This window comes from Alligator sinensis, unplaced genomic scaffold (genome assembly GCF_000455745.1).
Source record: "Alligator sinensis unplaced genomic scaffold, ASM45574v1 scaffold596_1, whole genome shotgun sequence".
Classification (NCBI taxonomy): Eukaryota; Metazoa; Chordata; order Crocodylia; family Alligatoridae; genus Alligator; species Alligator sinensis.
Window position 1 is genome coordinate 2,721,973 of NW_005841967.1, and position 14,606 is coordinate 2,736,578.

The following is a 14,606-nucleotide window of genomic DNA, read 5'->3' on the forward strand; positions in this document are numbered from 1 at the left end:
GATTTGGTCACCAAGACAAAATGTGGGCACATGGGCAGGATTAAGTTCTGCGCTCCAGCAGGTAGGGAGAAGGAACAATGACCTGGGTAAGAAGAGAGCCACTTGCTGTAAGTTCACCTTTTAAAACAACAGAAAAGTTACTTTGCTTAGACCAACTTTGCACTCACTTGCCACCTGACCTTTTTAAAATATTACCTCACTTGCAAATAGACTCTTTGTTCACCAGCTTGGCTGCCCCTTCTCTCTGGTCCAACGGGAAAGAATTCCCTGTTTCTCAAGTCAGTCTTCTAGGGAGTCCCCTATAAGAGTAATTGCTACCTGAAACATTTACATCTGTCCACAGATCTACTGCAAAGGAGAGACCCACACTGCCAGGGGCCAATCACTGACAGTGACCTATAAAGCAATTAGAGGGTTTGGCACCAGCATCCACCAGAGTTTTTTAACTAGTGGAGGAACAGAGACAGGCATACCTGACCTACAGGTTTCCTGGAGCCAGCTGAGTAAACAGACATGCTTGCTGGCTGAGCAAGTAAAACAGGACTCCAGAACAACCTTGGATGTAAGAGAAAATGGTGTCATTTGGTTTAGCGTTTCTCAACAAGAGCAATAGGAAGAGAAGGTAGTGTCAATGAGCCGTGATCTGCTGGCTACAGCAGTCCAGTCCAGTCCAGTATGGGTGCAGGCATAAAGCATAACTACTATGGAGTAATTTACCACCGTTTTACTCCTATGGTAAATGTATTCCAAAGCAAAGAGCAGCCATTTGAGTAGCTCTTTTGAGATAGATGCCTCAGGTGCTATTGCAGAGCTTGGCTACTGGATGGCAGTGGCTCCTCTTTTCATTGAGCCATCTAGGAAGAAATTGACTGAGTAGACACATGACACATTTCAGGAGTAACTTTCCAATGGTGTGAAGTTAGTAGACTATTTTATAAAGAATAACAATAAAATGGATTTGAGTGATTCACTATATAGCAGAGTTGTGTCATACATTTGCTCCATTTTTACTACGTAATAGTCAATTTACTATATGGTAACTGTCACGTGCCTGTATCCTATTATTATTTAATTATTGCTATACTACAAACAGTGTAGCAGTGTCATGAGGCTTCAGTTGGGGATCCTGGTGCTAGGAACAGTGTGAGCACATAACAAAAATAGTGCCTGCCCCACAGAGTTTACACTGCCAGCTCACTCTGTTTCTTTGAATTCCAGTTGTTAGTGCAAAAAAAAAGGGTAAAGTACACATCTCAGAAGAAAAACGGGATTTCCTGCATGGTCAGGGACTTGTTACAATTACAGCACAGGTGCTGGATTCTGGTATTACAGGTGGGGCAGGTCCCAGGAACATGATCTGCTTACATGTTTTTTGTGGTAGAAATATGCAGTAGACATCCACGTGCTGGAGAAGCGGAAGATTCCATACGTCTGTCTGTTTCTGTTGTGCCTGCATATGTACATAGTAAGGGGAGGCATTGGCTAGCTTTACTGAATCTCTGACTTCTCCAGCCAAGTTCCCCAGTTACTCCTGTTATCACTAATACACCAGCTCCATCTTGTGACCAGAAATGGCATCTTTCTCTAAGCAATTCTAAGTCCATTTTGTGGCTTGTTTTCTGACATCAGAGGGTGACAGTAGTTGCATGTTCCTGTTTGTTCTCATCTGACCTCCATTGTTTTAAACCCTGAATAACAAGGGCAGAGGTGACAGTGGAACAACCTGGACCTGCCTTATTTTAGCTGTGTAATGTAAATTACCCCAGGATTGGGAGAAATCTACAAAGTCTACTTAAATTACAATAGTATTAACCTGCTGTGTGTCCAGGCCCAGGGAAAAGCAGTCCCCACCCTTAAAAACTTCTGTTTCCTAAAACTTCAATCAAGTTGCTTCTTATTCTTCCCCTTTTCCAGGTATACAGGGCATGCTCAGTGCAAGGGGTAGGGCAGAGGAGGAATGAAGATCTAATCTCAAGCATGTCCACCTGCTCCAGTTCTGCATACCTCAGATTTAGAAATGAAATGATGAAGACATTCTTGGCCTTCCCCTGCTGCTGCTCTTGATCTTTGTTTCCAGTGGGCTTGAGAGCTGCAGTGGCGGGATTCCCTCTGGATACCCTTACTACCTCCTTTCTTTGTTTTTTCATGTGTGGTGCTGATGGCTAGAAAAAGGTATTTAGAAGTTTGCTTTTTGGAATTGGCTTATAGGTAAAGTAGACATTGCATTAGGACAATGATCCAGGGCAATGGCATGGGTTAATTGATTTGTAAAAGTCTTTTGTGACAAAGTTTCTTGAAGGCCCATTGTGTCTGAAACAGACAAACAGCAAGCAGACACACAGGCTGGGAAATTGAAGACATGTACCACACTGTTCCATAACAGAGAGAAGGAACTCTGCAGCATTGGCACCAGGTCACAGTGCCCAAGTGCAGAGCCTTTGGGATTTCCGGTTTTGGGAAATGGAGCAAATTAGGAGAAGACCAGTAAAGCCCAAATTAGGATGTGTGCACGTGTAGATTTATGAAACAAAGGAATATGCTGACAGGACAAAAAGTGAACAGTATTACAACCACAGGTAGACCAATCAATGATGCCCAAAGATAAAGAGTCATCAGAGGGAAAAAATAATACAAAAGGAGGGCTTTCAGAGCAGCAGAGGGTCCCCAAGGAGGGAACCCAAAGCCAGCGTGAACAGAGGGCACACTACCAGCCTGTCTCACCTACCCCACTGTGGGGTGGGCCTCAGCCTTCCACCTCCAGGCTGCTGACATCTGACATTTAAGAGAGAACCTCAGAGTGAAGTTCATGCACTGGCCAGACGTACCGTGACTGTGAACCCTGGGACTGGTACATATAGAATTGTTTGCATTATTCTTACCTGCTATCACTGTGTATGAATAAAATTTGCCTATTATCAAATAGAGAGATCATGGTCAGTCAGAGGGTTTGGGTCCACCTGGAACAAGGTATCATAAATCCAGTGCCAACAGTGCAGGGTTAGGTGGACAGGACCTACTCAAGAGCAGGGTCTCTGAGGGCACAAAGGAAGCTGTGTAAATGTTTCCCCAACCTCTTTTTATATGAGGTGTTTATCCAATTCTTTCTTCTTGCTTTATTCTCTGGAATGTCTCCATCTCTACTGGAGCCATCTTGAAGTATAGATTAACCATAAATGAAGTCTGCACTCATGGTCAACTTTTATAGGCAGTTCTCCTAACTACACAGGAATATGTTATCTGTTTTCTGTCCCAGCACCTCTCTGCCACTCCTAGCCTGAGCAGGCATCTTCCCTGAACTCCTAGATCATTCTCCTGAAATGATATTGCAAAATCAGAGCTCCTTACTCTTAATGAGACATTTTTTTCTCTCTCTCTGCAACACCTCACTGTTCTGCAGTCTCCCCCTGCTGAATACTTGTTGTTCATTGAATCATGCTGTCCAATCCTCCCACTTGAGGTCCTTATGGCATTTCCCATAGAACTGGTTAGCACTCTCTGTACTCAGAGTGTTGAGTACTGACTGTGTTACCTGAAAATGTAAGGAAAGGAGTTGAATAACAAAAGGAGGTCCATTTGCCTTGAATTAATGCATTTCAGTGCCTGCAGACTAGGAAATTAAGGCCAGGATACGAAATAGAGTCCTTTCTCTGTGGTGTTTTATTGTTTGATTATAAAACCTACACAGTTTAATGTGCTGGAGCTGAGATGCCTTAACAATGGTACCCTGTTGAAAAGCCAAGAGCAGCACAGCTTTTTCTACCAACCACAGCAAAAATCATGGATTATATTTAACTAGTAACAATTTCAAATTAAGCAGGGACTTAGGCCAAATATTTTTAAATTGTCTTATAGTCACATGACTCTCAGACCTGGGGTTATAACGCTGATGAAATCTTGTCAGCACTACATTAGGCAGGAGGCAAGGGTAAGTTCTGTTGATCAAAGAGGCGGTAGGGGAGACATTTTGGAAGTCTGAGACAGACTGGGGGAAAAATCATTCACTGGGACAACCATTCTTGGTTGGAATAAATACAAACATTTTAGGTAGACAAGGTTCTTTGGGTGAAACTGATATATTTTATTAGACCAATTTGCCCGCCTGGCCTCGAACTTCCAGTCTCAGGTGGCTTTGGTCCGGATATGTGATGGTATCCACCTTGTTACCCTGGGTGGCCCGTCGAGTAGGTGTCCGCTCCAGACCTGGTCCTCCCCAATCTCGCCTGCCACAACTTTGAATCTTATTACAGTGGGGAGGTGGGACCACTTAGATTCCCTCAAGGGCAGAACATCTCTCTGGTGGTCTTCTGCGAGGCTCCACCTCCCCTCTACCTCGCCCTTATACCCAGCCTTGGTGGGTCACTGTTGTCCTTGTGGCCAGACTCCTGAGTGCTGGGCCTCTGATTCCTCACCGGTCTTCGTGACCGCTGCCTTTCCTTAATGCTAACCCTGATCCTGAGGCTCATGCAACAATCAGGCTCCCCGAGCCCTGACACCCACCCCTTCCAAAAGTGGGAAACGCAAAATGGAGTAAAAAAAAAAAGAAAGAGCCTTTTGACACCCTCTGAGGGACCCTACCGTCCCCACATCAGGCCCCCAAGGCCAAATCACAACCAACACGCCCCCTGACTCTTATGGGGCTATCCTAGGCCCTATACGTGGCCGTGAGATCCTGTGGCCTCCCCCAGACTTCCTCTCCCTCGTCGCCCTGGCTTCTATATCTTCAGGCCCCCTTCAGCCCTTCGGTGACCCCGTGTCCTCCAGTTACCTGTGGGATCGGCGATATGCAGCCAAGGTCTGCGCTTCGCAGCATCTTGTGCTGCCCTGGCCTCCTGTCTTTCTCTAGGCGCATCTCTCCTGCTGCCCCGGTGCCCTCCACAGTCCCACCTGGTTGGGTGCTGGGTAGTGGGTCAGCACCTCCCACTCCTCTGTGGTGGTCGCTGGAGTCAGGGTCCCTCCAGGCCCATCCGCCCTGTTCTTCCGGTTTCCAGATGGGAGACCCCGCTCCTACTTCGTTGCAGTCTTCGCCACAGCCAGCAGCCTCTGGCTCACAGAGAGCGCAGCAGGATCCTTTCCTGCCAGGGAAAACAGCTTCTGACTCCATTCGCTCCCTCGGGAGCTTGAGGGAGGCCCCTCCTGCTGGTGCTCCTGCCGGTGTCTGTTGTCCTCCCCCCGCCTCTTCGCTGGCGGCCCGCTTGATTTCCACCGGCCGGTGAGCACCGCTGACGTCACTGACCAGCAGCAGCTGTATGAAAGCGTGGCTGATGATCCACGCGGGCTCCTCCTGGTGTTCTGGCTTCACCACGGGTCCTGCTGCAGGTGAGTGTTCCCCTTTACCTTTACTTTTATTTTTTCCTCCCTGTCCTTCCCAGGATTCCTGTTCCCAGGGTTCCCCCTTGCCCTTTGGGGTCCTCCCTTTTGTTTTTCCCTGCAACAACCAACTTAAATAGTTGGAAAACAATTATTAAGCAAGCTTTTGGATTCAAAAACCCTTCATCAGGCTAAGGAAGTTTCAGCCATTGGTGTGTGCTCTTCCTGGATGGAATGAAAAGTAAAGAAGCCAGGGGCTGGGCTGGTCTGCATACAAGACAGGCAGTCACTGACAATGTAGATTGAGGAGTCAATGGGTGAGAGGCAGGCTGTGGGGAGCAGGGGGGAAGGGGGATGAATAGTGGGGAGATACCAGAGGGGTCAGATGTCCGGCAGGTTATAATGTGTCATAAATCCAATGTCTATATTTAGTCCATGATTTTTAGTACCCAGGAGGTTGATGAAGTGGAGTTCATAGGCTTGTCTTTGGGAAGTGTTTTGTAAGTTTCCTTTGAGGTTCAGGACTGAGAGATTGGAGAGAGAGTGGTTTTCTTGTGAGAAATGTGCCCCCACAGGTAATTGGGTATTCCTGTCTTTGATAGATTTCTGGTGTGCGTTCATTCTGGTGCACAGTTGTTGTTTGGTGTCTCCTACGTATTTTCCATCAGGGCGTTTGGTGCACTGGATGAGATGTATTACATTTCTGGAGGTGCAGCTGTAAGATATGGGAATGCTGATGAGACTGTTGTGGGGTGTAGTAATAGTGGGGGTGGTGGAGATGTGTTGGCAGGTTTTGCATTTCTTGTCATGGCAATGGTCTGGGTCCATTTGGTGTGTTCTGCGCCTGAGGAAGTTTGCTTCTGGTGATGAGGATAGCGAAGTTCGGTGCTTGTTTGAAGGCTAGGATGGGTGGCTCTGGGAAGATCTCTTAAAGAATTGGGTGTCTTGCTAGCATGGGTTGCAATTGTTTGAGGATTTTCCCTACGGGTTTGAGGTCAGGGTGATATGCCATAACCAGTGGTGTGTGATTTGTGGGGGCGTTTCTTCTGTACTTCAGCAGTTCTTCACTTGGTATCTGGGTGGCTCTTTCAAATGTATGATCTATCTCTCTGGAGGAGTGTCCTTGTTGGGTGAAAGCCTTCTTAAGTTTGGTGAGGTAGCAATCCTGGGTGTTTTTTTTCAGTGCAAATTCGGTGGTATCTGAGGGCTTGGCTGTATATCACAGCTTTCTTGCTGTGTTTAGGGTGATTGCTGGTTCTGTGCAGATATGTTTGTTGATCTGTGGGTTTCTTGTATAACGTGGTCTGTATTTTATCATTCTGGATACTGATCATCGTGTCTAAAAAGGAGATGTTGGTGCTGGAGTATTCTAGAGAAAGTTGGATGGAGGGATGGTGATTGTTGAATTTCTGATGGAAGTCAATCAGAGATTGCAGGTTTTCAGTCCAAATGATGAAGATGTCATCAATATATCTTAAGTATAGCAAGGGTTTGATGGTGCAGTTCTTGAGGAAGTCTTCTTCCAGGTGGCTCATAAAAAGGTTGGCATACTGTGGGGCTATTATAAAAGATATCAGATTTACCCAAAGAACCTTGTCTGCCTATGTCCTTAGACCAACATGGCTACAACCTGCACCCCTGTAACATTTTAGTTAAAGGTTCATACTTGTAGCTCTAGAGGCTACTATCTCAGATCTCTGTGCCTCACCTCTGAAGCAGCTGGTGCATTTGGAGCCCCTCCTTTGCTGCTGGCCAGCTCCCTCTCCCCACTAGAAGAGGCTTTCCATAGCACATGCTACCTGCTGTGCCTTTATCTGCTCTGGAGCTCCAGGCCAGGGCAGTCCTGCCTAACCTGCTTCTCAGAGAACAAGGGTGCTTTCAACCGCAGAGGATTCCAAAGAGTTGCCTGCTGTGGACTGACCAACCTGTTCCCAAGATGCCTTCTTTTCCAAAACACTGAGCTGCCCCTCACCTATACTGTGACCGCTTGTGTGAGGGGTTCCCCTGGCATGGGATGAACTGATATCTATGGCAATAATCCCATTGATGTAAAAAGGTACAGGTTTAATTTAAGCCATTCCCTGTGGCTTCATTCCACTGACTTCAGTGGGCTTTGGGGCAACCACTTGGGTCCAGATATCTCTGGCAGAAGGTCACCCAGGGCATGAGGTCCACCAGCTCAGTCCACCACAGGACCTTGGCACAGGAGTGTGTGTTTACAAGAGGCCCTCACCTTACCACTTCCCTGGCTTTTCAGATTCAAGCTGCTGTTCAACACTATTCCCAATCAGCTCCTTCCAATGCCTTGGCTGATCTGATTACTTTAAATGGCTCACTGGACACGTATTTGTATGTTTATGTATGTGTGTGTCTGGGTAATCTTTCTATGTGCTATGAAAACCTCTGTGAAGTCACTTTTTTAACAGCTCCAGTACAGTGTAATTCAGCCCAAAAACCTCTCAAAATTCAGTGAGTTAATTAAACCCCCCTCACCATAATGAATGCTTCACCTTTTTGTAGAGAACTTGTATAGGTTATAAATCTGGTAGACAATTGTTCCTCCTGACTATAGGAAATCTTGCGAACCTGGCACAAGTGTATCACAATGTATGAAAGCTGGACATCCTGATAGAGTATGCTGGTGAATTCTGGGTACATTTTACATACTTTAAACAACTACACAGGGCACTGTAAAATTAGGAAGCAGTGTGAAGCAGGATACAAATAGTTTAGACATAATATGCAAGCAATTGACCAGAGCGGGGCGGTGATACTATTGTGGAAGTGAATCCTGACAGGTAGAGGTGGCTTGTCAGTATTTCAGCTTCACTAGTGCTGTCATGATTATGGAAATGGGCCATTTAAGAGTTTCTTATTTTAATGGATTTGTCACAAATTTTTTTTTTCCCTGTGTCCTCCAATGTCCTTGATGGATCCTGTTTGAGGCATGTCAAGACTTTCTGTGAGAAACCTCACTCAATTTATTTCCCTGACCTCTGATTCAGAAAGGCATTTAAGCTGGAAAAGAGATTTTCTGTCTGCAGGGGGACTAGTCATACATAAATTAACACAAAGTTCTGTACTTGCTAAATAGAGGCCTTACTATAGTACAGCCTACTGGTAATAAGTAACTATATAGTCAAACCCATATCATGTCACATGCACAGGACTGATAAAAACTGGTGATATTAAATGGAGTTGATGGTAGCTGGTGTTGCACCCTTGGCAGTGCTCACTTGGATTTCCCATTGCTTCATAAAGAGCATCACCACAGCTGAATGCTTGGAGGAGCCAGAATTTATCCCCTCATCCTCATGTGAGTTAAGGTGACCTTCCATAACATCCAGCCGTGATGTTTAATTAGTGTCACACATGAGAAATGGAGCAAAAGCCCTTCAAATGATGTCATGTTACAATGCTGCACTAGTGTGCAGAAGGGGGGAGAGGTTGTTAGTTGCATGAGTCTGAAGTCAGGCAGAAGGCAGGGTGGCAACTTAGGGTAGTGGTTCTCAACCTTTTTAGACTCAAGGTGGTAGTCCTCCATAACTCTTTTGAATTGAGTGGGACTAACTTATTTATCGTAGTGCTTACCTGCTGGGAAGAAGGAAAAGCAGCTGGTAGGGAAGAACCTGCACTGCAGTGAATAGTATGAAGAGGAGTGGCTGGAAGGGAAGAGCCTGCACTTCTCCTCACTGCTCTTCACTGGAGCCTGTGCTTATCTTGCTTATCTCCTCTCTTCCTTCAGAGGCTGTTGGGGCCTCCCAGGGTTGAAAATCACCGGCTTTGACATTAACTGATTCAAAGAAATAGCTTTCCTAGGCAATGAAGTACTTGTTCACATGCTATGAGTGGACTCCAGCCTTCTGCCAAAGGGAGGAGATGCTGTATTACAGTACAGGAAAAACTGGGCAGCATCAAGGCACTGGCCCTGGTGGTAGCACACAAGCACATCACCCACCCTCTGACCCTCCTGGTTTTTGGCTTTCAGGCATCTCAAAAGCACACCCAAAAAGTTGCACAATGTGGTAGGAACTCATGCACCCTGTACCACTTAGCTAGGAGACAAATTGTACATGTGGCACTAATTCCCTAGGTAAGCTGCTTTCAGGCTTTGACAGTACCTTAAGTTCCCAGGCTTCAGCAAGCTCCTGACAGTTATTAGGAAAAAAAAAACATTCAGTTCTTTACTGTTATGTATCTTTACATAGATTTCTTCAACAAGGGATATAACTTTGCCAGTAATCATCTGCCAGCTGATTTGATCTTGGGATAACATTAGATAATTGTAATAGCAATAAATTTACTCAGCAGAGATTGCTTAAATTGCTGCTTAAGTTGTTGCTATTTAGTGGGTTATGACAATAGCTGAGATGACAATAAACAGACGGTTTTAGCATTGTGTGTGGAAGTAAAGCATGAATTATGAAAGTTGTGGTAATGGGCTGAATAAAGAGGAGTCATGTTCTCTGGGTTTGGCAGCAAGGGGATATTTGAATCAAATGAGTGTCATCATTCTGGCTGCATCAGAAAACTAGATTTCTTCAATAAACTATTTCTGCTCAGCTATGCAGTTTGTTGTACTGTAACTGCTAGAGATTTTGAAGGGTTCATATCCTTTACAAATTACTTTGGCCCCTAGTTGTTGGCCCAATAATGTCCAAATGGTTCCATTGATATGAGTCCCTCTTTACATCCTGGATTTGTTTTGCTAATTTAGATTTTTTTAGTTCAAGATAATAAACTTTTATCAATCTTTGCTTTCAAGCACATTACAGCACCAGGCTCTACAGGAACTTGTAGTACATAATCAATTCACCTTTTCTTCTATACAAAGGATTAACTCTCTGTATACAGTTTGAATTTTTAAAGTCACTAATGTCCAATTTTAATGAAGCACGTTAAAAGAGCCTGACTTTTTGAAAGCTCTTGACTTTCTCAAAGTCAAACATCTCAAGTCAAACATCCAAAATCACCATTCACTTTTGACTTGAGGCTTCATCCATCTCCCCTTTGCTCTTCCCCCCACCCACTCATTCCCCACAAACAGATCTATGGACCATAAAACCACATTTTCACATGAAGAGGGTGCCCCTTTTAGCCATGAGCAGTCAGTGGAGTAGGCCTCATGAAATAGATTCTGTTGATCAGCTCCAGCTGGGCTTAAAATTTGCAATACACACTATTTTTTTATGAGAAAGCAGAGGCACATTGAGGCAAATGGCTTCAGAGGAGATCAAAATCAGCAATTTGAGGCTGCCAAAAAAACATTAAGCTACACTACTATAAGTCAGGTGAAACAAGCCCATCTAGCCATACGGGCTGGACAAGTAGCATGAGGCTGGATTGCGCCCACAGGTCAACCCCGCATGCCAGATCCAGCATGCATCCCAGAGCAGCTGGCCTGGGTGTTGTACACATCACAGAGCCTGGGCCAGCTGCTCTGGAACTGCACCACCTAGACCAACTGCTCCAGGACTGTGCCAGTCCCTCTAGGACTGCACTGCATGCACTGTCTGCTCCTCAACAGCATTGCCTGCTCTGGGACTGTGGCTCCTATGCTGGACACTCTGGGATGTAGACACATGAGCTCAGAGTGTGTCAACTCCAAGACCACAGGCAGCATCAGGGGCTGGAAGCTAGGTCTCTGAGGGCTGGATCTGACCCACAGACCATGTCTTTGACACCCCTGCTGTCAGGAGTAGCATACAAGACCTAGGGACGTGATAGCATCACTCTGCTTGGTGCTACTTAGGTCCCAGCTGGAGCACTGTGTGTAGGTCTGGGCTCCACATTTAAAGAAGGATGCTGAGAAACTAGATGTTATTGCAGTGAGCGACAAAAGGTGATAAAGCATTGGGATACAAGCTGTATGAGGAAAGGCTGAGGAAATGTCTGGTCTGGATAAATGGGGATCAAGAGGGGGCATGCTAGCAGTTTTAAAATATTTCAAAGGCTTTCATAAAGAAGAATAGCAACTATTCAACTTGGCCACAGAGGCAAGGCACTTAAACTGCATGCTGGAGGGTTCCCTGTCTAGGATGGTTTAGTGTAGCGGTGCCCCACCTTTCTAGGCCATGAGCTGGATGAGTAGTTTATTTTGTGGTTGGTCTGCAAGCTGAATCTGGGACTTGGGATTGGTCCATGGGCCCAATCCAGTGTGGAGTTGGTGTCTTGGTGTAATACAGCACATGGCCCTGCCCCCGCCGCCCCATGCCAGATCTGGGCCACCACCCTAGCCCCAACTCCAGTTGCAAGCATAGTGGATTAGGTCTGCTGCCCAAACTGGCCGCTTCACCTGCTGGATTGGGCCTGCTGCCTTTAGCCCTGCACTTTCTGGATTGAGCCCACCACCCCAGCACTGACCCTCAAAGTGCCTCATGGGGCATGCCACCCCTCCTCCATGTGGGGAGCCCAATCGGGAATGCAGGGCCAAGTCATCCAGCCATGGGGCTTGGAAATTTGTTGGTGGGAGAACAGTGGCAGCATTAATTGCCAGCACTCCCGCTTTAGTAAACTTCTATTCCCAGGGGGAGCCCTGCAGGCTGGATGACATGGTTCCATGGGCTGGAGGTTGAACACCACTGATTTAGTGCATCCTGGATCTGTGCAGGAGGTTGGCATAGCTGAGATCCCTTCCAAACCTACACATTTATGAAAGGCAAAACTACCTGCTCCATATGCACTTCAGACACACAGCTCTGACTGCCAATCTTGTTTCCTACATGACAGATTTTGCTGCTTCCCTTGCAGAAGAGTAGCTGCGCAGTTGTACACCCTGGGCAGTGGTGGCACATGGGGTAGCACCTCAGCAGTCGATATTTTTTCACCTCCTCCCCTCTCATCCCCCCAATTTGGTGCCTAGATGGAGTGTCCTGATTGCCCCTACCCCCTTTAGTTATGCTACTGTTCCATTGGCTCTCAGCGCCTGTTGCTTCAACTGGCAGCTCCACCAGGCTGATTCCCTCTCCTCATTCTGCCTTGCTTCCATGTTGGTACAGTGCCATCCTGGTTTTTTTAATACCCTCAGTTTGAGCCTCTCTCAGGAGGCTTCTCTCCCCTTAGAATTGCTTGCATTACAATTCCAGCTCTGAGTCTTAGCTCCCTTGTTAGTTAAGAGCAGAAACAGATCTTATGTCTATTGCTATACATTTATATTCTTTAAAAGTCCCCACAGCTTTGTGCTCCCCTGTCATCCTCATTCAGGAACTGGCAGCCTGGTTACATTGAGAAGTGATTAGGTTTGTAAATTGGCTCTAGCAGACACCATGTGACAGCACTGCTTTCCTCCCCTCGAACAGGCCACTGACATGGTGACAGGCTAGCTTCTTAATCAGCGTCTTCTTTAATCACATCCAAATTTCATGACTCTTCAACAGACTGGGCTAGATAGGAAGGCAGAGTGTATAACTAGCTCTGTGTTTTGATAAAGAATCTTTTTGTCTAGAGTTGAAACCTTGTAAAAAATTCAGACATACCCAACAGCTGCCTGGTGGAAGGGGGAGAGTTTATGGTCCAAAATTAACATTGCTCTGTTTCTATAACCATGATTCATCATGTTGAAAAAGAGAAGAAATAATCTTCTCTTTTCTGTCTTTCAGGCATTTCCTTCTCTACCTGCCTGGGTATTGGCAGCCCAATCAACCTGTCACTGATAATTTTCACCAGACCAGCAGAGGGCACTGCCTCCTTGCATCCATTTAAAACATGACAAGGGACTCACAGCTCCATGACATGACACATAGGGCCTCTTGGGGCTTCCTTAGTCATTACCAAGCAGCAAGTGACACCTGGGAGTGAGGCTGTGCTGCCTCCCCTTCTGGCTGCTGGAGCTCCTCATTTCAGACTATCTTTGTTGCACTGAATCTCTACCAAAATCTACACTGCAGTGCTGCTTTGACTAACAACAGTGAGTGGTAACGGGCTTGGTGGCAGGAGCTGCTAAGGTATGCAATGAATGAGAGAGATATGGTGCCCAGCCTGCCATTAAACACTCATCTGCACATAGGGACCAAAGTGTGCGCTAGCACTGCGGAGAAGCTACATTCAGCTATCACTGTGCAATCTCTGCTCCTGTCAACCCTGCATGCAGCAGCTCCTCACCTACCTTGGACTCATGGTGGGATGCAGAGGGCACAGCACAGCATAGCACCTAATAAGCACTCAGAGAATGAAAGTGAGAGCAGCTCTGGGTGTTGCTTGATCCTGCTCCATGGTCTGATGTGGTCCCTAGCTGCCCCAGACTGATGAGTCATAAGCTGTCCCCACTTGGACTTTGTACTGGAGCAGCACTGCAGGGCTGAATCCCCCCATCCCTGTCCCTATCCCCTCCCTGCACCTTGCTGGTGCCTGTTTCTCAGGCTGACTACTTTTGTTTCTTTCTGAAGCTTAGCTGCACTGAGAGGTTCAGGCCTGGACTGAAGAGGGTGACATTTTCTGGCTGTGGCTCCACTCAGCTCTGATTCAGCCGCTTTGCCTGGTGAGACTACACATTGTAAAATGGGCTTTAGACATCTTGCCACCTCTATGGACCAATCCAGTGCAGCTGCCTAGCCCAGCCATTTGCTGAGCCATATCATGCTGAACCTCACTACACACAGTCAGTAGCCCACTTAAAGTACGGGAGCTTTAAACAGTGTTTCGTCATCTTTACAGCAGGTCAAGGACAAATGCTCTCAGTCTGAACTCCAAGTTCCAGCATCATTTTCTTTTCCCTTCTCCCTCCCCCATTTTTCTACAAATAAGACGTGTTACAAATGTTCTATATTAACTGCATAGAAATAGGACTTACTAGGCAAGTGCCAAATGCACTAGCACACACAAGGGAAGTGGGGGGGTTGTCATGAACATCCAATATATATGCCAGAGTGTGTATAAGGAAGCTTCTTAATAACCCCCATGGAATTTTACTGCCCCACACAGGAATTTTCCAAAGGGACTGAGGTTTGCCCATCTATTAGGACAATGACCAGTAGCACAGGGGACAATGCATTCAGATGTTACACCCAAAAATATCAAGCTACAAGTATGTCTTCTCCTCAGGTATGCTACCACTCCTTCTCCCCTTCCTCTGTTGCATTATATATTTTAAGAAATCACAGGCTGGAAAGAGGTTGTAGGCCAAGGTTCCCTCTAAGGTGCACACGTGCACGGCTGTGTACAACTAAAAGTGTGGCACGGGCTCCTCAGCTCTGCAGAAGTGCTCCACTACCCCGCATCAGGGCCAGGGAGTGGAGCACTTCCCCGGAGCTGGCGGAGCCTGCCCCAGCCTCCATCCCTGCCTTGCCTCACCTCAGGGAGGA

The 14,606-nt window shown here is 46.5% G+C and overlaps 1 long non-coding RNA gene across 1 annotated transcript in view; it reads left to right on the top strand.

The window, feature by feature from the left end:
- The first annotated feature begins 13,637 nt into the window (after positions 1-13,637).
- LOC102372875 overlaps positions 13,638-14,606 on the top strand; it is an 8,352-nt gene continuing 7,383 nt past the window's right edge. The window contains exons 1-2 of the long non-coding RNA XR_323462.2: positions 13,638-13,783; positions 14,227-14,346. This is a non-coding gene — a long non-coding RNA (uncharacterized LOC102372875). The remainder of the gene's footprint in view (positions 13,784-14,226; positions 14,347-14,606) is intronic.